This window comes from Carassius carassius, chromosome 24 (genome assembly GCF_963082965.1).
Source record: "Carassius carassius chromosome 24, fCarCar2.1, whole genome shotgun sequence".
Taxonomy (NCBI): Eukaryota; Metazoa; Chordata; class Actinopteri; order Cypriniformes; family Cyprinidae; genus Carassius; species Carassius carassius.
The window spans coordinates 20,145,690-20,172,965 of record NC_081778.1 but is presented as its reverse complement, the minus strand read 5'-3'; the positions used below and the strand labels follow the sequence as shown (position 1 = coordinate 20,172,965).

Below are 27,276 nucleotides of genomic sequence, written 5' to 3'. Positions count from 1 at the left end.
AGTGTTTTGTTATGCACACCAAAGCTGAATAAAATGTAATCTGAGATTTTTCCTCTCTCATAACTGCCCAAAGTGTTCGGTCAATAACCGCTCCAAGATCAGAGGGCTTGTCTGAGTCATCTCTGTCATTGCAGCCCCACTTTCATGATTGTTTTTGCCTGCAGTGAAGGTTTCGTGGCTGAATGGCATTCTGTTGAGTGCGCAGGCTGAGTGTAGGAAGCGAGTGATCTGAGAGAGGGCAACAGGGTGTCCATCTGTTTGTATAAATGTTCTTCCACAAAACCCCAGTGCATAAGCTCCTTACATAAGGAATAAAACAGAGTAATCTCTCTCCTCCACAGGTAGACCTGTGCAACGGGCTACATTCCTGTTGCATCTTTTAAGTAAATCAATGTTTTTTTCTCTTTAAAATTTAGTTAAATACAACATATTGTTTTTCACTTATTGATGACGTTTGCAACTCATTCGAGTGACTTATTAAATATGAAATAGCTGCTTTTGACTAAATTTAAAAACTAAACTAAAATAAAAGTAAAATAAATAAACAAAATAATAAAAAATAATAATAAAGACAATTTACACATTGCTCGTTGATTTATGTGATAATTTCCTCAAGAGTATTTTGGCTGCATGTATTAAATCTCAAATAAAACGCAGACTTGAGTTTTGTTTTCGAGCTGTGTAAGTGTTCCTCCATCGCAGTGACGCAAGCAGCTCTGATCTAAGTGTCGCAAGTGCATTCTCATCAATCAAAATCTTTGAATAAGACCTCGGCCTTTTATTTATTTTTTTTGGTTCTTGTGTTATTTCAAAACCCGTGGAGCTGATTTTCAGATTGATCAGTTAAACTATTTCCGTTTCAGCTGCCTTCAAACTTACCTACTACACTCGAACATTTTCAGTTTTCTCTGTATGCATCACCACCATTCCCTCTGTAAACACCATATTCCTCCACGAAAAGTAGGGCTCTCCATGCTTTTATTGGATTGAGCAAAAATGTCCTACCATGAACCATTAAGTTAGCCAGGTCAAACACTGTTTTTAATATTTTGCTCAAAATAGGCTGTTTTTTTAATATCAAATATTTCCTCGTGGTTAAGCGAGTTACGAATAAAAGAAATGAATGAAATTCTACTTATGATTGATTGACGTAATTTGTGTTTTGAAAAAATGTACTTGCTGACGTATCCTACTGAACCCTGCACATCTGATCTGATAAATAATAAAACGTTTTTATTATAGCGCGCGAGTACAATACAACAGCATGCTTGAATGTTAATTTTCAGGAAATTTATATATTAAAAGTATTTCAAATATAAAATACAGTTGCGTGTAATTATTACATTCCAGTTCTCACATGTAAACACGGAGGGGAATTTTACAGGATCTCTTCATTAAAGATGGGGAGGCGGATGAATACATCAGCGTGATCTCTTCCTATTGCACATCAGCCCCGCCCACATTTCTGCTTCTACGCAGAAGTGACCATACTTTAACTCTATTGGACGAAACACTCAAAGCTCATCTCTGATTGGCCACATTATCTGTCAATCATAATGCATTGCCAGTCATGGTGGATAGGACACTTTGTACATGGAGGCTTTTGACTGTACGGGCTAAATAATAACCCTAAACAGGGGTTAAGGATTTCACATGTAATTACTGATATCTGCTCGGTGTTTTTTATATTCTTGCCTGGTTTGAGCTTTATTACACTTCTTTCACGCATCGGACCGTAAGAAACCTGGTGTTTATCGCACAGATGTGGATCTTGTAGCTGCTCCGGTAAGTCGTTCGTCCAGTCTAACGTTAGCTGAAGCTCTTACAGTGGCGAATTATTGCCATCACATCTCTGAATTTATTTTTTAAAATATAAAAATGAAGGCTAGTTCGCTTCAGTAAGCAAACATACACTGGTCATTTGTTGTATGTGTCTTTTTATTCCATCAAAGGGTGTAAGAGTCGCGACTGTAATCGAAGCTAGTGAGATACGGAGGTTCAGACTAGGCTTTTAATAACCAATTGGTGACAAGGGCATAAAATATAACCCATCACAATAACGGGACTTTTAAAATAATTATCTACCTTAAAGTTAGTGTATTATTGTAAATCGTGACTCACTGGGCCAATATGAACGCTGTTCATTGTTGTGGTGCTTCTGACGAGCTGTCAGATTTAGTCGATGTCTAAAATGTCAACATGAATTTGATGCCGTCACACACATTTCGGCTCACTGCGTAGCGCGCTACAGCACAGCATGTGTTATGAGGTATAACATGTTATGCGTTAATTACTGATACTGTGTATTTTGAGGGGTGTTTGGGTGGAGTAGTCTGAATGTTATATTTTTTTTAGCACTCAAGCCACTTATGAATCAAGTTTGGTTGATCCTGCTCATGGACTCTAAACAAAAGTTTGGTTTAACCTACGCAGTTCTGCGACACCACCCTCTCTCTTTCTGTTATGCAATAACAACATGTGTTTTTGGTGTATTCGTACTCTTAAAAAATTTATTTGTGCACATTTGCTGGCTCTAAAGTAAACTTTTGATGCCAAGGACAACCAAACACGATGATCCCCCTTGCAAAGAAATCCTCTTCCTGATATATAAATCAAAATAATAATTCTGATATTATGAAAACGAGTAACTGTTAAATACTTTGTAAAACTAAATAATTGCCTTTTATTATAATAATTTAGCATTGTTTTTTTGTGAGTCATTTTTTTTTCTATAAAATTTAAATTGTGTCATTAATAGGATATAATATTCATTATTGAGCTTATGTCATATAATGGCAGTTTTGGTACATTTAACAACAACAATAATAATTTATTGCATTTTTTTATTTTATTTTTTGGTCATTGAAATGTTCCTATCTGACCTCCTGAAGGTACTCAGAGCACAGTTTGAAAACCCCTGTCCTAAGGCATTTAGAGAAGAAATGTCATTTTAACAAGTTGTAAAAGTGTGACTTTAGTCTCTCATAAATATGTTAGTTTGAAGTTTCCACAGGCTGAGTTGTGAGTGTGAAGTGCGTCTGTCCTAGATGCTTTGCTGTGTAATGTGTGTGTGTGTGTGTGTACAAAGCTTTTGATTGGTGTCATCAGAATTCCAGCTCTTATTATAGGCTGATTCTCATAATGAGCTGAATGTTGAGGACATGCAGACAGGTACTGTGCTGTCATGATTCCCAGCAGGGTGGCAGCTCTGTACCTCCAAAAACCTCCCACCTGGGGTATCAAAAACAGTCAGAGAGAAAAGATTATTTCACACATTAGAAACCTACGACTGCTGTTTTGAAATGCTTAAAAAAATAAGGTTTCAGAAAATAACAAGCATCCTGCAAACAATCGCATTCATTTTGTGAAAAAGCGCTGTTTGCTATTGGGAAGTTTGTTGCATGGGAATGATTAAGCGCATGCAGTTCAGAAAATGCTTTTGTTGTGACGGAACGTGAAACCCATTTAAGCAGGTCAGGATGATGCAAAACATGACAGAACAAAAATAGTGTTATGTCTTCATCCTGATCATCTATAGTGATGTTTTCATCACCACGAAGTCAAAATAATGACTGTTCATCCAGGGTTTCTTATCTGGTTTTCCACATAAACAAATTTATGACCATGCTACCACTGTTTTTATTAGATGCCTATCTGGCTGTCTTGTATTTGATGTGGGGATTTTATTACATGTGCTCTCGCATGTGTCAAAGGTCTTCTGCCGCCTGTAAAGCAGGTCTTCACTTTGTTCTCATTGTGAAATTTGTGAAATGTCCTCTGGTCACATGTTTAATCCATTTTCCATTTACAAAAATGCTTGCTGTGGATTTTACCCACACTACCTACTTTTTTTTTTTTTTGTAAAATACGGGTGAGTTTAAAGAAATAGCTCTCATACAATTTCTGTCATTTACTCCCATTCATGTTGTTCCAAACCTTTATGACTTTCTTTCTTTTGTGGAATACAAATGAAGATACAAAAACAACACTGGACCCCATTGACTTTAACTGTATAAAGAAAAAAAAAACACGCAACACTGGCACATCATATGCATCTTCTTTTGTGTTATGAACAACATACAAGTTTGGAACGACATGAAGGAGTGTAAATGGTGACAGAAGACAGTTATTACAAAACACATTCTGCACTCAATAATTATTTTGTCCTTGATCAGTGGCATGTGATATTGGCCAGCATCTTATTGGAAACAAATCTACTTTAAGGTCATAGCGCTGCTGATTAAATTACGTTTTATGAGGAGGAGGGGGGGGGGGCAATTCAAAATGGCTTCAGTGTCCTTACTGGCTGTGCGGCTGGTGGAGTAGGGCACGCTGAAGGGCTGAAGCCCTCCTTCCCTGTGTTATTAATCTCTCCTCCAGCAAGCTCTTAATTGAGCCGTCATCAGCTGATCTAGGGGTTAAACATCAATTAATGTAATGAGCAGTATGAAAGAAACCACTGAAGATGAGGGCAACCTTTTTCTGCTGGAGAGGAGACGAGACTGGCAGGGTTTTAGGGGTTTTGACAAGCAGTCAGAGTTGCATGTTTTTAAAATGAGCTTTTGAAATGTTATCAGTAGCAGGAATGTTTAGGTTTTTAAATTGTGCTTTGGTATCTCAGACTTGAGAGGAAGCTGATGCTTGTTCCTTTTTTATTTCAATAAACATTTAAATGTAAAATGTTTTTTTCTGGTTAACAAGTCAGCTGTGTGAATACGTGTGTATATGCGCGCACACACACACACACACACACACACACACACACACAAACTACGCACACACTTTATATATATTGCACATATTAAATGTGAATTTTATTATATGAAAATAAATAAATCCATCAATAAATAAATAATGTGCTTTTATATATATTTATATACTTAAGTTAATCTATATATTTGCTTGAATGTGAATAATAATAGGTACCAAGCCAATAGTTATATATTTCTTAAACAAATCACAAAACTAATATCTACAGTAGTCTTCATACTTAACATTATAATATTGTGATGCCTAAATTCACGTGTAGCATTTAAAATGAGTTATTTTAATTATAATTTATAATTAGATTTTATTTTAAATCAAATTTACAGTTAAAAATAAATGTATAATTTATTTGTTATCGGCCATGACGTGAAAATAATTATTTGCCAGAATTTTGACATCAGTGCATCACTAAATAAAAATAGCATGACGTTTCGTGACAACTCTTCAGGTAGTTTTATTTAATGTAATAATGATTATTAATGACGGTTATTACAAAATGCTTATAAATTAGTGAATAAGTTTATATGAAATTCTAATCTTTTAGTTCAGTTTATTCTTTTAGTATTATTGTTAAGACCTCATCCAAGTTCCTGTGTCCTTCAGACGGCATGAATTTGCAAGACTGACTTGGAAGGTTAAAGGTTTCTGGACTAGATTTTGAAGTCCAAACAAGGTCTAGAGAACAGTGTGGTCACCTCAGGGCTGAAGTACTGGTGTCATCTTACTGAGGAGAGAGCAGCTGTATCCCTTATAAAGACCACCACTCATGCATTCACACAAACATATGGGTTAAAAAGACAGACCACCATTCTTGCTCTTACTGCATGAAGAGCCCCCAAGTTTAACCTTTAGTGTCTCTTTAATGCATACTGTATGTGCATATCTTATTTCTGGATCATATTTTCTGTTTCCATTTCACCGCATGAGAAGTAATTGTAGCACAAATGCTTTCACAGTATTCTTAACCACACCATAGAACCGTTTTTTGTTTTTGTTTTTTGTAGTAAGACATCAGCATAAATAATTGGTTCTCATGTGAACATCTTTTAATCATTTTATCATGCCAAACACTGAATGCATTATTAGGTAAATGATGAAATTGCTGCCTTTATGCTGGTTAACACGCGAATGCTTGATTAATGAACGCAAGCAGCTCAGACATCTGTCACGCTTAGACATTTTCACGTAGTCGCCACAAAAACTGATTTCCATATCGTGAATCAGGCTTGTTCAGTTCAGCTCAAAATATGCCATCATCAGTAGTACTAAATTCCTTAAAATCCCCCCCAAGTTAAAATGATGTGTGGTGACCTCATTCCAGGCGTGCGGTTAAAAGGAAAACAAATGAGAACCTGAAAAATCTAATTCTGTTTATTTTTAGTTTTGGAGTAATCTATGCAAAGCATTATAAGTTAGCTTCTAAATATGGTGAATGGCTTCTCCTTTCTGTGTGCATATGTGTGGGTATTGTGGCTCTTGTATGATGGTGGTGTTCAGTCATCAATTTATCCAGATTATGTTTTTTCCCCCTCTGTATTTCCTGCTGAATGTAAGTGTTAGTGGATGAGAAATCCACTTGCATAAAACCAACAGCCATGACCTAAATGCTGTTTTGATATTCACATGTATTATATTTATCTCATGAAGATCCATTTTTTTTCCTTTTGTTTACTGAATACATTGCTGTACTTAAAGTGATAGTTCACCTGAAAAATTGTCATTATTTGCTCACCCCATAGACTGTATAAAAACATGGACGTAGTGTCCGTGACGTCACCCGTAGACTCCTGAAGAGAGTTTTTGAAGCCTAAAGTGTGTAGAGCAGGCCGTCGCCATCTTGGCAGCGCGTCATCGCACGACTCTCCCGGACAATCAAAAATGGGCAAAAAGGCGGGAGCTAGTTGCTGTAGCCACACCCACCTAGCACGACGGCAGTGTCAGCAGCGGCAGTCCACCTGTCACTCAAGTCGCTACGCCCTTAATTATGCAGAACTTTAAGTCTTAATATAATTTAAACCGATGAATTATAAAAAAAATTCACCCCGCTCACAGTTGTCATGAAGGGCAAAATTAGCTATTTAGACCAAAATCATTTTTTGAACCAGGCTGTAAACATGTTTTTTCCTGCTGTAAAGTTGGGCATTTTAACATGGGGAGTCTATGGGACTGACTCCCTTTTGCAGACAGCCTCAAGCCGCCAGTCGATGAATTGCAGTTTTAGTCACTTCCTTATTGGCCTCATGAGAGAGAGCGGGAGGTTGGCGCTCGGCTCACCCTCATGTTGTTCCAAACTTGTATGACTTTTTTTCTTCTGTAAAACACAATATAAGATATTTTGTCCATACATTTGAAGTCAATAAAGTCCAATCTTCTTGACTTTCATTGCATGGACAAAAAAACAATGATATGTGTTTCCCAAATAGCTTCTAATTTACCCATCAGCTCTCTGTCACTGTCTGACTCTGTGTGCTTTTTCCTTCCAGAACAAAGCAGAGAACTCACTGTCATCTTGTCAGGTCTCGTGTAACCTGTGCATACCCAACACAGAAATCTCCCTTGGGAACACGCACAAAGTCATTTACTGCAACCTTGTACCTGATTCTGTAGCGGGATGTAGGAGAAGATAGAATAAGATCCTAATGATTTCAATCCCATGTTCTTATAAAGACAGAGATAACAGGAACTCTTCCTCTGTTCTTCCTGTCAGTAACTGGCTTACTAATGATATATGACCTAACATAGAGATTAGCTCGACTGAAAATGAAAATTCATCATATACTCCTCTGCATTTCTTTTTCTTCTATGGAACACAAAAGAAGTTATTTTGAAGAATGTTGATAACCAAACAGTTTTGGTTGACTTCCACTGTATGGACAAAAAAAAAAACGCTGAAGTTTTTTTCTCAGAATATCTTCCTTTGTGTTATTTTGAAGAAAGAACATCATACAGGTTTGGAACAAAATGAGGGGGAGTAAACAATGACATTAGTTTTTATTTTATTTTTTTGGGTGGAGTATCCCGTTAACTCACACTCATTTTGCATTTAGTAAAAATGTATATCCATACAAATTGTTGTAATTTTTGTGCAGTTCTAACAAATCTAATTAACAGCACAATCTGAAGCAGCATTGTGAATCATTTAAACATATGAGTTCAGTCCTTACTGAAGGATATTGGACCTTTTATACATTATTCATATTCATAGGTCTTTTGCATCAGCATTAATGGCCTGTATTGTCCAGTACTTGGTAAACACTGCCGTTAACCTGCAGCAAATGAATGGAATGCAAAATGCTTTTAAAACTAAGCACACAAAGACGGCACAACCGCACAACCTAGCGTTGCATGTGTCGGGTAATGGACGGACTAATGGGGTTACAGTGGTGTGAGAGCAACGGTTGGCCATCACTCCCGCAAAGCTAAAACCAAGCACTGAAGCCAAGTGTCGAAACTGTGCACTCCTTCATCTCTCATTTCTCTCATTCTCCCTTACTTTGATTTTAGACCGACTAATGTGAAAGTGTTCCATACTTCTAAAGTGTCCCTTATTTCTTAAAACTACCATAGTATCTTACGTCATCATCAACAAATGGCAAAAGGAATGAGATCAATGTACGAACAACAAATCGTATGAAATTAACCTGTGGGTAAAAGTTTTCAATAATTGCTGGAATCAGATCATTTATATACAATGGCGAATAGAATATTCCAAGAATCACACACAAGTTCTTAATATCAAATGAAGATCTAACAATATGCTTTTCATGCCAGAGTCTGATAGCTCATAAACGTTTTCGGTAGCACTTTATTTTACAGTCCTGTTCCTCATGTACATACTATGTACTTATTATAGTAATTACAATAACTATGTAATAACTAGGTACTGACCCTGAACCTACCCCTAAACCTAACCCTACCCCATGTAGTTACCTTGTATTACCAGAACTTTCTTAGATAAATACACTATACACTATAAGTACATGTTATTACACGTACTGTAAAATAAAGTGCAACCACATTTTCTTTATGAATATTTTAATGTAAACTTTAAAAACCTTTGCAATGAAAATAGCAAAGGAAGCTTGATATGCAATAAAATACCAACCAACTAATAGACTGTCACGGCTTACGCTGCTGGAAGGAACACGGAGCCGAGGGATAAACGAAACAAGGATTTATTAAATCAAACATAGGCAAGGTAAGTAGCAAATAACAGGTGGCAAGTGGCAAGTAACAGGTAACAAGCGGACAAGTAGACAAGTTGACAAGTAACAAGTAGACGAGTAGACCCGACAAAACAGAACTGAAAGGACAAGGCTTTTGTACAAGGGATAATAGGGAAAACACAGGTGGATGGAATGACTAAATTAACAGGGACATGGAACACATGCGGAAATGACTAGACACACCTGGGAACTAATCAAACCACATAGAGACAGAAACTGGGTAACAGGGGCAAAAATACACAAAATGAGTCCAGGTGTTTGACAGTACTCCCCCCCCCCCCCTCCCGGTAGGTGCGTCCTCGCACCGTAGAAACAACAAAGGGAGGCGTGGGTGGGAACTTAAGAGGAGGTTCCGGTGGAGGACAGCCTCCCAGGAGGGGGCCAGCAGACAGGGACCACAGAGGAAGGAGCCAGGGAGGAGATGACGGAGGGAGGAGCCAGGGAGGAGACAGGAAGGATCTGAAGCAGGAGGTACCCAGCAGGACCCAGGCCACAGCCATAACGGCCCAAGGTGGGGCCGACGGTGGAAGGAGCCATGGAGGAGGAATGGTGACCGACTCCAGGGACTCGACCCACGGCAACGGAGCAAGTGGAGGAGGAGCCCGAGGTGGAGACGGAGAGCCGAAGAGCCAGGGTGACGGGGAGGAGCCGGAGGTCCTAGGCGGAACTGATGGCTCTGGTGACTGACGCGGCGATGTGGATCCGGAAGGCCGCGGTGAGGCCAGAGTGACCGAGGACTGAGGTGTAGCCGAGGGGATGAAGGAGCCTGACGGAGCCGGAGGGACGAAGGGATGAGGCGAAGCCGGAGGAGTGGAGTCCCGAGGCATAGGATGGACGACGCCAGACCAAGGCGGAGCCGGAGGGACGAGGGAGCCAGGCAGAGCATGTGGACTGCCGGGCCACGGCGGAGAGGAAGGAGCTAGGAGCCATGGTGGAGCCGACGGGTCAACGGGCCTCAGAGGCTGGAGGCGGAGGTGAGGGAGATGCCGACCAAGGCGTCGCTGGAGGATGGCGGTCCCGCTGAGCTCTCACCACAATGATAGTAGGCTGAGGGCGAGCAGAGGGGCAGCCAGACGACAGCGGAGGAGGAGGCAGGAGTGGGTGGGAGGGTGGGAATTTTGGAGGAGCAGGCATTGGAGTAAGCTCTGGGGCTGGAGCCCTTCCTGGGCTTAACGGAGGATCAGGAGCCCGTCCTGGGCTTAACGGGGGTTCAGGAGCCCGTCCTGGGCTTAACGGGGGTTCAGGAGCCCCTCCTGGGCTTAACGGGGGATCAGGGGCCCGTCCTGGGCTTAACGGGGAATCAGGAGCCCGTCCTGGGTTTAACAGAGGATCAGGAGCCCGTCCTGGGCTTAACGGAAGATCAGTAGCCCGTCCTGGGCTTAACAGAGGATCAGGAGCCCGTCCTGGGCTTAACGGGGGAACAGGAGCCCGTCCTGGGCTTAACGGGGGAACAGGAGCCCTTCCTGGGCCTAACAGAGGATCAGGAGCCCGTCCTGGGCTTACAGGAGGATCAGGAGCCCGTCCTGGGCTTAACGGAAGATCAGGAGCCCTTCCTGGGCTTAACAGAGGATCAGGAGCCCGTCCTGGGCTTACAGGAGGATCAGGAGCCCGTCCTGGGCTTACAGGAGGATCAGGAGCCCTTCCTGGGCTTAACAGAGGATCTGGCATAGGTGAATTGGAAACCCCCTCATTTTGCTCCCTCGTGGTGGGCAGTGTCGCCGGCTCTCGCACCTGGTCTGACGGGTTGCTCTCTGGCTCTCCGTCATCGGTGGGCTCGGGCTTATGCCTCGTACCGTGGGGAGATTGTAGGCCTGGCTCTGGGTCCAGAGTGGACCTGGCGAGATCCTCCATTGGGCCGACCGTGAGAGGTGACCCATTTCTCACCAGATTCCACTCTATGAATGCGGCGAAATCCTCCCGAGGACCATCTTCGGGCGACAACGCTCTGCACCTGGAGTTCAGGCTGGCGTGATAAAAGGTGCAGAGCGCGCGGTCCGGGTAGCTGGTGGCATTAGCTAGGAAGAGAAACCGTCTAGTATGGTCCTCGAGAGAAAGTCCCTCCTGCTCCAGCAGGAGGAGGAGGTATTCGGGGCGATAGAGGGGATCCATTACACACTACGGAAAGAAAAAGACTGTGAAAAAACGGAAAACAAAACGGAGGGAAAACACGCAGTTTTTAACTTTTTAGGTCGGGTCTTCTGTCACGGCTTACGCTGCTGGAAGGAACACGGAGCCGAGGGATAAACGAAACAAGGATTTATTAAATCAAACATAGGCAAGGTAAGTAGCAAATAACAGGTGGCAAGTGGCAAGTAACAGGTAACAAGTAACAAGTAGACGAGTAGACCCGACGAAACAGAACTGAAAGGACAAGGCTTTTGTACAAGGGATAATAGGGAAAACACAGGTGGATGGAATGACTAAATTAACAGGGACATGGAACACATGCGGAAATGACTAGACACACCTGGGAACTAATCAAACCACATAGAGACAGAAACTGGGTCACAGGGGCAAAAATACACAAAATGAGTCCAGGTGTGTGACATAGACAGTATAAAGCAATATCTTTTTTTTTTAAAATGCTTGTAAAACATTTTGTAAAAGTGTACTGTTAAGGCTTTGTGTTTGACTGAAATTGTACCAGCTGTTTTTACTGAAGTCGTACTACTGGACCTGGACCAGACCAACTTCGTCCAGCAACATTAATTGGACAACAATCATAGACCGCATTTTATCGCCATCATGCACTAAAGACAACAAAGCAGTTTGTTTACAGCACCAACTAATGGTCAAATCTGAATATATTTATTCACTCTTGTAACTTTGTAATTTCGTTTACATTTGAATACAGTTCAATATAGATGATATGCCTATGGTGCTTGGCCTCGGAAATTGCTGCTTGCAGCTGTATTTCTCGTTATTCTGCTATTTTACTTGCTGCTGTCTCGTTCTCTCATGGGGCCATACAGTTCTATGGCGGTACAGCTGTGGTTCTTGTCTAGGGCCATCTGCACACATTGTCTCCTTCGCTTTTGAAGCTTAGTTTAGCCGATCTCCGCCATATTTTAATGGAAGATTGCTGGCTGGCCTCTTCTCCTCACAGGAGATGCAGGCAGCAGTATGGAGAGCTGGGAAATATGCCAGAGCGGGAGGAGGGACAGGGAGAAAATATTCCCCTCATCCTACTTCGTGACACACTTGGTGTGTGTGTGTGTATGAGTGTTTGTGAGTGTTTACTCATGTGAATATGCACGCTTCTCTCAGATGGCGCTCTGAAAGCAATCGTGCACTTGAAACAACAAGGCCGTGTTGGCAAATCATATCCAGCCATGGGATATTTATTTGTAGAGGTCTATAAAATATTACCTCATGTTAATGCTTTTTTGTTTTGTTTTTTTGTTTTGGTGAGTTGGATTTAATTGATTAGTGAAATATGTATTTTTCTTAGCTGTTCCTCTCTTTTGTCTTGCACACATGCTTACACGTGACTGTTTACACATCGTTTCCATGATCTGCCTTCAGCAAGGATTTTGTGAATCTTAACCACTACATGCTTTCTTCTGGGGATTACAGCCAATGTTTATATTATTCAGATGCTACATAAGCACTCCTACAGTCCATCTTGAGGGCAGCAGACAGCACTTTTCTTTCTTTCTTCTCCTTCTTCTGCTTTGCAAGTCTGTATCAAGTGCTTTACCAGAATGTTACAGATCTCTTAAAAAGGCTAGATTTTGTTGTTTGTTTACTTTATGTTTGGGTTTTTAAATGTTTAAATATAGACGTTTTAGGACATTTGACTTAGAGCTGTGTTCTGTTATCATTATCGGCAATTGGCAATAAAAAAATTGACAACAAAATATTTTAGTCGTTGAATAGTCATTTGATCTCGTATGACCTAATGTAAGATCCTGCAATAACGCTGTTTGACCAGTGTTGTGCTGTTGCGCAAGAATGTAATTCAGCCCACCCAGATGAAATCCAATAAAAGACGACACCGCGCTTCAGAGAGCAAATGCAGCCAAACCAGAAGCTGCTACATGCTTTCCTCTTAAAGGAACACTCCACTTAAAAAAAAAAGGTTCATTTTCCAACTCCCCTAGAGTTAAACAGTTGTGCTTTACCATTTTCGAATCCATTCAGCCGATCTCCGGGTCTCACGGTAGCACTTTCAACTTAGCTTAGCATACAGTAGATCATTGAATCTAATTAGACCGTTAGCATCTCGTTTAAAAATGACCAAAATTTTTCTATATTTTTCCTACTTTAAACTTGACAGTTCTGTAGATACACAGTGTACTAAGACCGACAGAAATTGAAAAGTTGCAATTTTCAATAATATTCAAGGAACTTTGCTGCGTACCATGGATGCAGCAGACGCAGTGATATTACGCAGCGCCTGAAAATGGTTCCCAGCTAGTTTGTGTAGTTGCAGCAATAATAAGAGTTGCTGGGGACAATTTTTTGTAACATTATAAAGTATATGTTGTTTGAGTTGCTGTGTGCATGTAGCAACAGTAGTTTTTGGTGTTTTATTTTTATTTATTTTAAAGAAATAATTTGTGGTATCAGCCATTTATTCCATATTGGTGCATACCTAGCTACACATAGCCTGTTTTCCTCTGCTCTGGCACATTTTTACTTTTTATTTTCTTGCCTGATTACAAGGACCAAATTACATTTTAAAGAAACAAAAACAGTTTTTCAGTTATTGAGTAAAAAATATAAAGTCCTTCACAAGGCTGGCATGTCAGACCCACGTGACTCTGCCATCTGAATATTTTGCTTTCTGCACACACAGTGAAAAAAAAAAAAAGAGTTTATCAAAGACTCCGACAGAACAAGGAGACTCACTGCACTGAGGAAACCAAGGAGGAAGAGTGATGGGGAGACGGGGAGGCCGCTATCAAAAATAAATAACCTGCGGTGGAGAAAGGGTTTAGCACAGTTTATGTGCGGTACTAACAGGTGTGCCTATATGTGTGTGTGTGTGTGTGTGTGTGATTCAGAGTGTAAAAATTCAGGATGAGGACGGGCTGTGTGTTGGGGGTTGAGGGGATGTACAGGGTTAAAGAGATTGTGCCCTTCCCACCTGTAGCCTGTCAGCTGTTACCTATTGAAACGTCAGCTGTTTCTGTGAAGTGTGTGTGTGTTTGAGAGAGAGTGAGTTCCTTTGAATGTTTGGTAGGATGGTAGAAGGTGTGTGTGTGTGGGGTCCACTTCTTTCGTTAAATACCTTTTGAGAATTAGTTTTTTTAACACCAGAGACCCATCACACCTCACCCTCCATAACATTGTAGAGAGAAGACATCACCTCTTACTGACATCTGATGACTCTTTGTCAAAGTAAAGGCAAATTTTGTGATGCCTCAATTCATTTGTAGACAGAAAATGCTGTCTTTTCAGAAAATGCTTGTTTCAATGTTAAAATTGGGAAGTATTTGGTTATCATATGGCAGTAGTATACTAAAGATATAATACATTTTATGTGGTTAGTTAACATAATTTATTCAGTTCAGTTCAGCAGACACATCAAATGTTTTAGGCAGCAATAACAACTTGTGGTCCTATTGACTAATATAATAATATTATTGCGATAGCAAAGATAATATTTGACAGTTTTGTATGTTTATATGTTGATCCAAAGTTGTGATATGAATAAATATATAGAAATAGAGGCAGAAAAACGATGCGTTTGGATTTGTGCGTTTGAATTTGCAAACACATTTACATTAACACCTTCATTAAATGTGGTTCGATTTGTTCCCAGGTCACCGTCAAATTTCAGAAATTAAATCAGAGAGAATTCATGTTTAAGGGATAGTTCACCCAAAAATTTACATTTCCCCATGATTTACTCACCCTCAAGCCATCCTAGGTGTATATGACATTCTTCTTTCAGATGAATACAGTGTCAGTTATTCCGTCACATATTTCCATATCCCCTTTCCTAAAAAAAAGGACAGTCAGAAAAGGATTCCCATACCATGAACAGCTGCATACATGTGGCCTTTTAAAGGTGCCATGTGCAAAAATTGAGCTAAAAATATTCAAAAAATTACCTACACGCATCAAAAGTATGAGAAGAAATAAGGGCGATAATGTCATTAAAAAAATGTAAAGTTATAGTGCTGCAGAGATATCAACCTTAATTAGTAGTAGCATTACTAGCCCCGGCCCGACAGGTGTCGTAATACCAGTTTCGGCCATGGGAGGCTGTATGCGGGCAACATAACCACCAGCCAACCTGCAATACACGAATAACTCGCATGGCTTGTGGGCGTAATCTAACCTGATGTCAATCAAGCGGAAGGATGGTTGAAGCCCTTGGCAAGAGACCACCACCCGCTAGAGGGAAACAACCGCGCTCGGAAACACAAATCAAATCCGATAAGAAAAGGAGCCGAACCAGAGTAAACATCGGCACTGCTTTCAATCGCTGGAGACAACTGATGGACCTGAAAGAAATGAGGTTTGACACCGAACTTGCAACATTTCTTTTGGATTGATAAGTTAGATGCTGTTAGTATTTCGCTTGAAGTTTGTTTTATATGTTTGTGTATTTTTCTTCGGGAAGTTATAACATAGAAATGTATCGAAGGCTGTTCTATAAACGTGCTAATGTTAGCGATGGCTAACCGTAGCTGCGTTTGATAATTAGCTAGCTATAACTTTTATTATATAACTTATTTTTATATCATAAGTAACCTGCTCTGTCTAGTCTGTTGGTCTCCGTGTCCTCTTTGCTTGTGGTTTTTCTGTACGTGAGAAAATTGATGTGTGGCGTGAAAGCGTGTGAAAAGAGTCAATTGCGTGTGTCTCACGGTGAATACTTGAGAATTGGCAGCTCTGGTTGCGTTGGTTGGCGCTAGCTTGATGTTGACAGAATGTTGTCTGTCAAATTAATTTAATTCCAATAATGTGTATATACAGCTCAATGTAATATGAACAAAATGAATATGAACATATTCACTGGTAAAGGTGAAGGGGAGTAGCTTGAAGATGTCATGTTTCAAAATCACTTGACATCACCCAACGTTCCTCTGGAGGCAAAACGTCCTCTTATAGCAGCGGTTCTCAATTCCAGTCCTCGCGCCCCACTGCTCTGCATATTTTGCACGTTTCTCTTTGTTAACACACCTGATTCAGATAATCAGCTCGTTAGAAATGAACTCCGTGCATGAACTGTTTTTCAAATGTTCATTGCTCCCTAATCTCTGAGCAGGGGAAATCTGTTGAAGTTTACCTCACATCGAAACATTCATTCACTGATTTGTGCTGTGCAGCGTCTTTAAACATGGACAACTGTGACATCATATACCTCTGTAAATCAATACAATTTAAATTCACGTCTTGCACACTTCAATGCACTTTGATTGGAACATATAGCTACGGTCACTTCGAACTGGAATCATGGCTGAATATCCTGTGATGTCTACTTCGCAGGGCACTTATGTTCGAATAGAACAAATGTCTGAAGCTCTAAGAGAAACTTTCAAAATGTGCAGAGCAGTGGGGCGCGAGGTCTGCAATCGAGAACCGCTGTCTTATAGGCTTCGGATATGCTCTAGTGTTGTTGTGAAGGTAGGGGCGGAGCATAGAGACTATGCTGTTTCTCGTTTGTTACTCTAGAGTAGACCAATTCACTTTATTGAGGCATACTGCCCCCATCTGGTATGGAATGTGGAGTATGACTTGATTTTTTTGCCAGATATGACAGATGGCACCTTTAACCAACCAGACCAAATAACAGAACAAGCACTGTTCTATTTAAAATACTTGAGTTGATGTCTGCAGACGAATATCACTGTTAAAAACTGCTTCCAGAAGTACTTTAACGTTTCAGATGTCCATCAGTGAAAAATCATCCAACAATCCATCCAGCTGAAGAATATACATGCTGTTCTCATGCACTGATATAAAAGAAATGTGCTTAAAAAGTCAAATCTTTCATCCCGTTGTAATCTCTAAAAACCCTCTGTAATTCAGAGAAACATTGTATCTCCCGTCCTAGACAGACAGTCACAGCTAAAGGGTAAAGGTCAAGAGGAGCTAGATGTGTCCTAACAGAAACACAACCTGTTTGTCTTTGCCTAAGCCCCTTCAGCTGCCACTCGAGAAGTCAGTGCCGCAATCTGAAATCATTTTCTCTGACCCTTCAAACAACTCTTGAGCAGGCACAAGCCAGAGCATGTGTTAAACCATGACTTATTCCAGATCAGTGACCGTTATCAGAATTCAGTCTAGATATTCACAGAAAATAAACACAAAAATGTAAAGCAATATAGACAGTATTTTTGATTAAAACTTAAATTTTAAAAGCCACATTTACTGAAGAAAAATCGAGCAGTCTTGTGTAAAATCCAATGACACAATCCTTGGATGTTGTCAAGGCACTGCTATTCAGGTTCTAAGGGTTTTTTAGCAAGTTTACTATGGGGTTGCTAGGGGTCTATTTACTGGCACTCATCAAAAGAGCCCACTCTCAATTCTCTATAGCCCCATTTACACCTGGTATTAAAGGGATAGTTCACCCAAAAATGAAAAATTACCCCATGATTTACTCACCCTCAAGCCATCCTAGTTGTATATGATTTTCAGAGTTATTTTAAATAATGTCCAGGCTAATCCATGTTTATAATGGGTTTTAACAGTGATATTCGTCTGCTGACATCAACTCAAGTATTTTAAATAGAACAGTGCTTGTTCTGTTATTTGGTCTGCTTGGTTAAAAGGCCACATGTATGCAGCTGTTCCTGATATGGCAATCCTTTTCTGACTGTATGTTTTCTGGGAAAGGGGATATGAAAAGATGTGATGGAGTAACTGACGTTTTTTCTGCCCACACCCTCATATGTGGAACTAAGAAATCCTTGAAAATCAAACCTCTTCCCAATTTTATGGTTACACTGTGTTGTATTTGTATATGATGGTGCACAAATAGGGGAAACGAAACAATCTTTGCTCATATCCTGTGTAAAATCTTCTTTCGTTCATATTCTGAAGAATTTTAAATTAGTTTGGAGTCAGATATCATTCTCCATATACAATTTTATTAAAAAAAGTAAACATTAGGGGCCCTATTTTAACGATCTGAAACGCAAGTGTCAAAGCGCAAAGCGCAAGTAACTTTGTGGGCGGGTCTCGGCGCTGTTGCTATTTTCCCGGTGGGATAAACGGCTCTTGCGCCAGGCGCAAATCTAAAATGGGTTGGTCTGAAGTAGCTTCATTATTCATAGGTGTGGTTTGGGCGTTACGTGAAATAAACCAATCAGAGCATCATCTCACATTCCCTTTAAGAGCAGGCGCGCTTGTTCTAAAGCGGATTCCTATTATAACGGCGGATTTGCCAGACGCACGCCAGGAGCGGTTCACAGCCAAGAAGAGCAACGCTCTCGTCAGGGACATTGGGGATGGAGAAACCCACCCAAAATAACTCCGGTTAAAAAAATTTTTTTACATTTTTTAAATTTTTTTTTTAAATCTATCTATCTATCTATCTATCTAAGCATGCACCCTTAAAATAGCATATGAATAACATGCGCAACGCGCCACTGACTTTAAACTATTTTTTCCTGGTTAGTGGCGCAATTGTTTTCTAAACCTGCAAAATAGCATGAAGGAACGTTTGCGCCGGAACACGCCTCCTTTTTTGCACTGAACCGCCCAGGGAGCGCAAGTTCATTCCCTAGTTTAGCGACGTGCTTCTGTGGAGGGAAAAGCACGCTTTGCCCGGGTGCAAAATAGGAATGACACATGCGTCGGTGTACAAAGTCAATTGCGCTGGGTGCAAGATAGGGCCCTAGGGGTGTAACAGTACATTGATATATATATCAATTTATTTTCAATGTATTTTTATGTGTTTAAAAAAATAGGTTTTCTGGCATTGTCTTCAAAAAAATATTTTATTTTTATCTATAAAATATTAAATTGTTTTTATTTCTTAAGAAAAGTCAAAAGATAATTTACAAAAGTTATTTCTTTAAATTAATTTGTATTTAAATTTGCAAAAAGCTGGAAAAAACAGCTTTAATGTAACTCCATAAATTAATACAGCTATATTGTAACTCCATAAATTAATTAAGAACACTTTGGCTGAAAAACCATGGCATTCGCCGTGCAAAAAAAAAAAAAAAAACTAATCTGATTAGTTTGTGGGTTTGTTTTCAAAACTATCACAAGCCATTTTTGTATTTTTGACAACCTTATATATGAGCTAATATAATATGATGCCATGTACAATGTAACTTCTATACTATTTATGGGGGACATGGCCAATACGCATAATAATGTATTTCTACATGGTTGTGATGCATGTTGTTCAATGATATTACATTTTTTCCACCTCCCAAACCTGAAAATATAATTCTTTCTCTACAAAATAAATAAAGCGAGTTAAAAAGGAAACAGTATCTTAGCAGGCTGATGTCAATGATTTTTGTTGTTCTAGCAATTGTGTCCTCTTGATTTTGGCTCAGGTGTGTTATGTTGAAGATGTTTGTGTATTTTGTCTCACTAATGGCAGATTTCCAGCTTGATTTTAGCATAGGGAGGTTTCATTCCCCCCTCATCTACACCATTTATCCATATAAGTTACTCTTTGTGAGAAACCACAGTGTCCAGATGTCCTCCTCAACCCGTAACATTCTCAGTGCCAGAGCGTGATTTGTGCCCTAAATGTTTTTTTTCCCTCTCATTGGAAACTCACTCACTTGCAGTTTTACAGACCCATGGCCTTTGCGTTTCCCACACTCCCACCAAAGCCCTTCTGAGATTTTGAGGCCAGGAAAGGGCAAATCTTGAGATTTGGTCTTGGTGAAATCATGATTGTTCTTCAGAAAAGACTGTTGACTTGAAAACAACAGGTTATTGGCACTTATATATGAAAAGGTTTCCATACTTAAAGCTCCGACGTGGGGTGGCGTCTGTAGTAACTTTGGTCCCATATGCCACGTTTCCACCGAAATTACCTGGAACAATTGTACCAGGAACTTTTTTCACAGGAACTTTTTTACCCCCAGACCTGTTGCTTTCTGCTTTTCCACCACGGTCAAAAGTACCGTGAAAATTAGGCAAATAATCTGGTGACATAGGTCTGCCTACTTTCTCAATATAAAGTGCGCTAATTTCCGACTTGCATTCTTGGTAGTTCAGACTTTGCGAGTTCGTCTCAGGAGTGTGATCTCCCGCGGACGGGACAACGCAAGTCCGGTAATTCTCCAAACAACAGCGTACTTGATAACATCAGTCCGCTCGCCTTGGCTACTGCAATTTTCCCTCACTGTATATTTACAATAAGGCAAAATATGATATCAAACACCACTGCCTCCTTTCGTTTTCATTAAAACATATTAATAGCCGCAGAACTGTAGTTCAGGGAAATGTGTAGGCCTATATAATCCTACATTACAATAAAACAAAGACCAAAGATTACCTGTTAGATTTACCCAAAACAAATTATATTTTATGTTTAGCCACTAAAGAGACACCAGAGCCAGCGGCAAATGTCAGAAGGACTAGCCAAGTCGAGATTGCTCTTGACGGTAAACATTAGAAATGAGCTCCCACTGATCACATGGAGCTGATTTACTCCGAAATCGGCTAAACACATTTTTAAATAGGCGCTGTCTTTACAAATAAACCACATATTTGAGTTTTAAATAACTACATTCTCGTCTGAAATACTTTTAAAACTACATTTTATGACACAATAACAGTAATATTTTGAAAATGATCCGAATAAATGGAGGTTGAAATCACAATGCTGCGTGTACTCAACCAATCAGCATGTTTTGCGCCCAAGTCATGCCCCAGAAAGTTCCAGACCTTTGAAAAAGTACTAACTCGCCAGCAGGGACTTCCTGAGGGGCAATTTTTTAACCATAACTTTATTTAGATCCTGGTTCCTGCAGTGGAGACACACCAAGTACCAGCCCAAAGTCCCTAGTTCCTGGGTAAAGTTCCTGCGGTGGAAACGCGGCTTTATAGTTGAATTTGCTACATCTGTGACAGCAGAGATGTCGCAAGGGGGTGTCGGAACAAAAGGTGTGTAGGCAGCTGCCACTACATTTAACACACACATACAGACAGGAGAACAGAGGATCTGACATACTGACAAGCGTCCCAATCCTGACACACATCAACCCTCTCAATTACATCCAAAGACACTGATGGATTAAAGGCAGTTGCTAAAGGCATATTAGGGCAATGGGTGAGGGTGGAGGGATCTGAGAGGAGGGCTGGGGGTCTGCTCTCTGCATTACAAGCTCATTGCTGAACTGGTCTACACTGTCAGCCTGACATAGGTCATGGGACAAGCCATGCTGTAGTCTGCTTGGATTTTATTTGATGCTTGATTGGGCCACTGGAAAGGAACTGTAGACACATGAGACCGTGAGGAGGCTTTTTGTTCATCTTTACTTATAAGGGGTAAGAAGAAGCTTAATGCAAGGCCAATAACGCTATTTTAAGATTGTGTAACTTCAAGTTTCATTTTATGTAGTTTCATACTTAAACACTTTGGTTTCTGAAAAAATACTCAATGTGACACAAAAATAGAGCAGTAACATCCTAAAATGGTTTACTAGTTTGTTTTTTAGATTTGTATAGTCCATAAACTTCACTAAGAGATTGCCTTCAGGGTATTTCCGAGCATTGAAGAGTGGCGTGGTGTGACAGAACCATGTGCTGTAATGCATGACAGCTCTGTCTGCATGTCTTTCTTTTGCTTTTAGTTTACCTTTGTCACAATATTCTTTCTTTTCAGTGTGTTTGAATAGGAATTTAGTTGAATTTTTTTTTAGTGGTCAACCGATATATCGCCAAGGCCGTTTTTCAAATATCGGTATTGGCTGATAAGTTTTTCTGTTTGGCCGATGTGTTCGTGATGGATTTTTTTTTTTAAAGGCGCGCCGGACTTTTATTTTGACAGCACAGAGATTGGCATTCTCCCTCTTGTTCACTGTCATCATTAACAGTTCTGTCCACAGACAGAAGTCTATCTAATAATCAGATAGAACTGTTAAACAAAGGAATTAAAATGTATACAAAAAACTATTAAAATGATTGCTTTTAAATTGTTAGTAATAGAAAGGCAAATATTATAATACTTTGTCGTTTGTCATCAGCATTCAGCAAATATGCATTTATATAATTGAAACAAATCTTTGAATGACAAATGAACATCTAATTTAAAAAATCTTGCAAACTAAGTCAAATCCAGCTGTGAGATCTTATGAAGTGTGCATTTGTATCCTGCATGTTTGCGTGTTCTCTGTGTGACGGTCAGTCCGTGTGAATCAAATGGGGACAGGAGAATTCAGCTTCATTGAGATGCACGATCGACAAACTTTAAACTCATGATTTCAAATTATCCTGCACTTCATGATTTTGCCTAATGTCATATTAATGTCATTTTCACTGTGTGCTGTATGTAAAATGAGTGTAACCTTGGCTTTATTTGAAAAAATTGGATTCCCAATGCACACAAACTACCCAGAATACTGAGTGCCCTGTTGGTTACAGTGTTTACTTCATTTTTTTATTATATTTTTATTAAATATTTATTTGTGAAAAATTTTATGATTTACAATTTCTTAAATATAAAATAAAATAAATAAAATCATATCGGCTTTGTATTGCCCATCGGCCACCCTGCTTTCCAAGATATTGGCATCGGCTGTCAAAAAATCCAATGTCGGTCAGGGCTGGACTGGGACAAAAAATCGGCCCGGGCATTTTTGCCCAGACTGGCCCACTATATGATCATAAACACCACCCATCTTTGCACGCCCTTAATTATATGCATACCAACTCCTATTCATTAAAACCACTAATGCCATGTAATGAGTGAGTATAGGAACGAGTGAGAGTTAACAGATGAAATAAGTCAAAATGTAATATTTATTAATACAGTTGAACTATATACTCCACAGCGAATCCTAAAACAAGCTATAAGCGGCTCTGGCATAGCAATACCAGTGTTTCTTACAGGATTTTTGTTAAAACTATGGTGGTGGGTCCTCGGTCCTTCTAGGGGGGTTCGGGGACATGCCCCCCCGTGACAAAATTTTGTGCATTTTAATGTTAAATTCATTAATCTGGTGCACTTTGAGAGTTCAAAATTAAAAGCTCCAACCCATATTCAGTGTGCAAATTAAACAAAGAAAAATTCAAACCTCTTTTAGTTACAGTGTCTATTTACATTACACCTATACATAATAATAGTTATAATATTAATCCAATGACAGTAATAGCCATATTTTGTAAAACAAATGCACAAAAAAATAAAGGAAACTTTCTTAATTAGTTTAATAATTAAGTTAATTAGTAACCAATTTCTATACTTGAAAGAGATAAGCACATGATCTTTTATTTTGACGCAAACTGCATCAAGCTTTTATTTTGGCGGAAAACATGGTTTACAAACGCCTCTTATTAAATTTCTAGTGAATTGCGTTAATCGTCAACTATGCAGATGTGGAAATAATCTACTATTATAATCTATCTAATAATCTAAAAACTAACACTGACTTTGACCAATGCATTACACCGGCACAAACCCAGCGCCGCCAATTAAGCAAAACAAAACGAATGGGCCGCCGATGTACAAATTTTATGGGCCGTTTAAAAAAAAAAAAAAGTATGAGTATGAGATATCAACCCAAAAAGCACGTCGGCCCACCGGGCAAATGCCCGGTATGCCCAATGGCCAGTCCAGCCATGATGTCGGTCAACCACTAGTTTTTTTTATATACCGTCTAATGATTTTACCAGCAGTTTCAGTCTTAATAATAGTTGAATTTTTTTAAACAATTCATTCATTTCCGGGTGAAAATTAACCGAGAAAAGCATTGAGACTCCATTTTTGAAAACGTGTGTCAATATTACCAGGAAAGAAAGATCAGTATTCATGTCATGTATGTCTATACAGTAATTATAGTCATTTTCCAGTGTAACGTTGTTCTAGTCCTCTGCAGAAACACAAAGGACACCTTTTCCTTGTCTAGCTTGTCTTCTGATTATGATTATGATATAATACTGAACCAACAAGCTTATCTTTTGTTCGAAGCAAAAAATCTTTTGTTTTGTTGTGTAATCAACCGCTTGTGACATGGTCGTGACGAACCGCTGGCAACACACCCTCCTTTCCAATTGTCATATTGATGTCACCAACGTTATGCTACAAAGTAAGGTGTGTGTGTCTTAAAGACCTTCAGTGGCATATCAGAGTCATGGTGGGTGTGAGGGAAACAGATTTACCTGACCCCAGAACAGCATGTTATTATTTGCAGGCTCATGCCTGTAGCCTGAGAGTTAGTTGGTTACTTGGTTTGTTTGGCCGAATGGAAGTGCTGTTAACTGACAAGTTTGACCACATTGTCCACACTGATGCAGGAAACGATAAGCTGCTGTAAACAACAGCCTATAGTACTGTAAACGACACAACAGACAACTGTTTCTTCTGTTCACACAAGTGTCTTGTTTGTCAAATTAGTATAGAATTAAAAAAAATGAATTGAATCCTACGGCCTGGCACCAAAAAAATAAAAAATAAATTAGGGTTGAAAGTGGTAACCTAGTATTGTAGTTTGTTTCAGAGTTGACGGGACAGACAGCAGTGGTGTGATACACAAGCTGAAGACCACAGATCCATTACACCCCTCCCCCTGAAATGCTGTCCTTGCAGTGCCTTACCCATCACCCTCCCCCGCCTCAGAGATTGGGTTACACTTGTGGTTTGGCAGATATTACGCCACCTATCTCCCCATTCCTGGAGGAAGTCCAGTGATTGCACTCAGCATCGAACACCCTCATATCATCAGTATACGTTGTGTACTGGACAAACGGCTGTGTTGAAAAACACAAATCATGCGCTGCGGTCAGCAGCTGAGTAGCCATATTGGACAGGGTGAGCTCCTGCCGTGCGGGGAGGTTGAGTCAACAGGCTGGAAATATCCTGCAGTTGGTGCTGGCAGTACAACCCCAAGGTTGGAGTAAATCGCTGGAGGGTCTCACAGGGCTCCATTTTTGCCCCAGTTTAGCCACTGCTTATGTTTTGAAGAGCACTCAGCTCAAAAAACAAGTCCACGAGCTTGAGGGTGTCTCCTCAGAACACCTTTCCTCCACTACAATGGCTTTGTGGCTCCATGTTGGACCAGCCAAGCTTGTTTTTTTGTTTGTTTTTTGTTGTCTTTTATGAGTCATATAGCAGACAAGCTTGCTTTGATTTTCTCTAGTATCAAGGAAATATATAGAGTATATAGAGTCTAGTGACTCTAGTATAGTTTTGGGAATTGAGCTTAAAATCAACATGAAACATAATTTGTAAGCCATTTTGCTTTTGTAATGAGAGATATTACTAATCTGGCTGATAATGATTCATCGATTATTGGTTATATGGTGAGATTTATGGCTGATAAATGGCTGAAATTAAAATGATGTGCTATTTTATCTAAATAAATGAATAAATAAACACTAAAGTGAATTGTTAATGCTACAAGTGTTAAAAATTGTTTTATTTGGGGAATCAGTTAAGATTCAATTTAACAGTGTTAAAAGGGGAAATGAGCATTGACTAAAACCTGTCCTGTACATTAAAAAATCTTTAATAACAGCCAATAACTGATATGGTACCAAAATATTTTCCATTTTTATCCATAATGTGGCTTATTTACTTTATTTCTGAGCAAAAAGGGATATTCAACAAGACTTCAGCTTGATTTTATCCATTGGGAATTACTTTGATAAAAGGTACCTCTATACATCATTACATGCACATCATTAGTTCCTATTTACTGACAACTTTGTAAAATACATTTCCATTTCAGCAAGTTTGTAAAAGGAAATTTCCACTTGCAATCAATGATTTGTATTACAAATGCATTCTTTAGGGTACTGCTCTTCATTCACATCCATTATACTTTACATTCTTGTGTCACATTATCTCAATCAGCACGCTTAGCTTTCTTCCTCAGTACAGAATAGTTTTTATTGGCTCTAAGACTGCCGAGATATTGCCAGCAGTGACAGAGCTGTGGTCATAGGGCGTTTTGTATAGCACCAATGTTCGGAAACTGTAAACGGCCGAATTAAACAACTCTCTGTCCCAGTCGGTGACCTCCTGCTCTGAGCTGGGAAGGTGATGGATTTCTCAGCAAAGCTTTGGACCTGGTCCAAGCTCAGTTCTGGCACGGTCCCTTATCTCCAAGCCCCAGGCCACTCTGCCTCTAGTTACAGGCAGGGATAACAAAACTGGACTCTCTCACACACACCCTGTGGAGGAGATATGCTTACACATGCATACACGCTCACGCAGAATACCATATGCCCACACATGGATGAGGGCAGCGTGCGCTTATCCCAGCGGAGCTCTGGTACTTCAGAGTCCTTGCAAGAAGCATTGCAGCCCAAACGGGTGGGTCTGAGCTACTCAAAGATGGAGAATTACTTGATCTAGTGAAAGCTCACAAACTTGTGATTGTTTTTTTTTTCCTTTTGGGTTCTTCTTCACTAGCAGCATGTGCCTTTGGATGTGTTTACACCAAGGTGTTTTTTCACTTGTTTGCAAGCTTGTGTAAATGTTGTTTTGCTTGTGTTGCACGCTGAAGCTTGGTTCCGCAGGATTTCCTCAGTGGTATGAGCAAAGCCACAGCTCAAAATTATAACACCTTCCCCCTGTATGTGTATATGACAGCTGCATTGTACATCGGCTCACCTTTTTGTTCTGAGAGCAATGAGAAATGCACACGCGTGTGTGTGTGTGTGTGTGTACATAAACGTGTGTTTATTAATTGTACATCAGTTTACTTCCATGAGCTTGACTAATTTTCAAGATAAGAAGATTTTTGTCTTTGTTGCAGGGGGTTCCCCTAGTACAGAAACGGAAAGGAACCAGTGTTTTATCTGTGACCTTCTTTGTTTTTTCTTTATTGTTTAATTGTGGTGCTTGCTAACCCTTAAGGTTAAAGATCTAAACAAACCCCAGAGTTCCCCAACTTCGCCATGTAACCTGTCCCACACCGTTTGTTCTACAAACTTACATAATACCTCAAACCATGCAGCCTGTTGGAAGTGTGCTGTAATTTTTCTCAGCAAAAAGACTTAGTTTTTTACCTGCCGGACAATAAACTGCATAAAAAAAGTTCTTACGTCAACCCTTTTGACTCTTTTGACTTCAAGCACAGTTTAGCAACCGCATAAATGTGCTAAAAACCATATAGTTACTGCCTAACACCCTGGCATTTGTGGTGCAAGTGTTGCAGGGGCAAAAATTACTTTTATT

At 39.8% G+C, this 27,276-nt stretch overlaps 1 protein-coding gene across 1 annotated transcript in view; it reads left to right on the top strand.

The window, feature by feature from the left end:
• Nucleotides 1-1,561: 1,561 nt before the first annotated feature.
• The window catches only part of LOC132103118 (myocyte-specific enhancer factor 2D-like), a 63,260-nt gene continuing 37,545 nt past the window's right edge, over nucleotides 1,562-27,276 (top strand). Inside the window, 1 exon segment of the mRNA XM_059507959.1 lies at nucleotides 1,562-1,785. The gene's annotated coding sequence lies outside the window, so the exon portion shown is untranslated.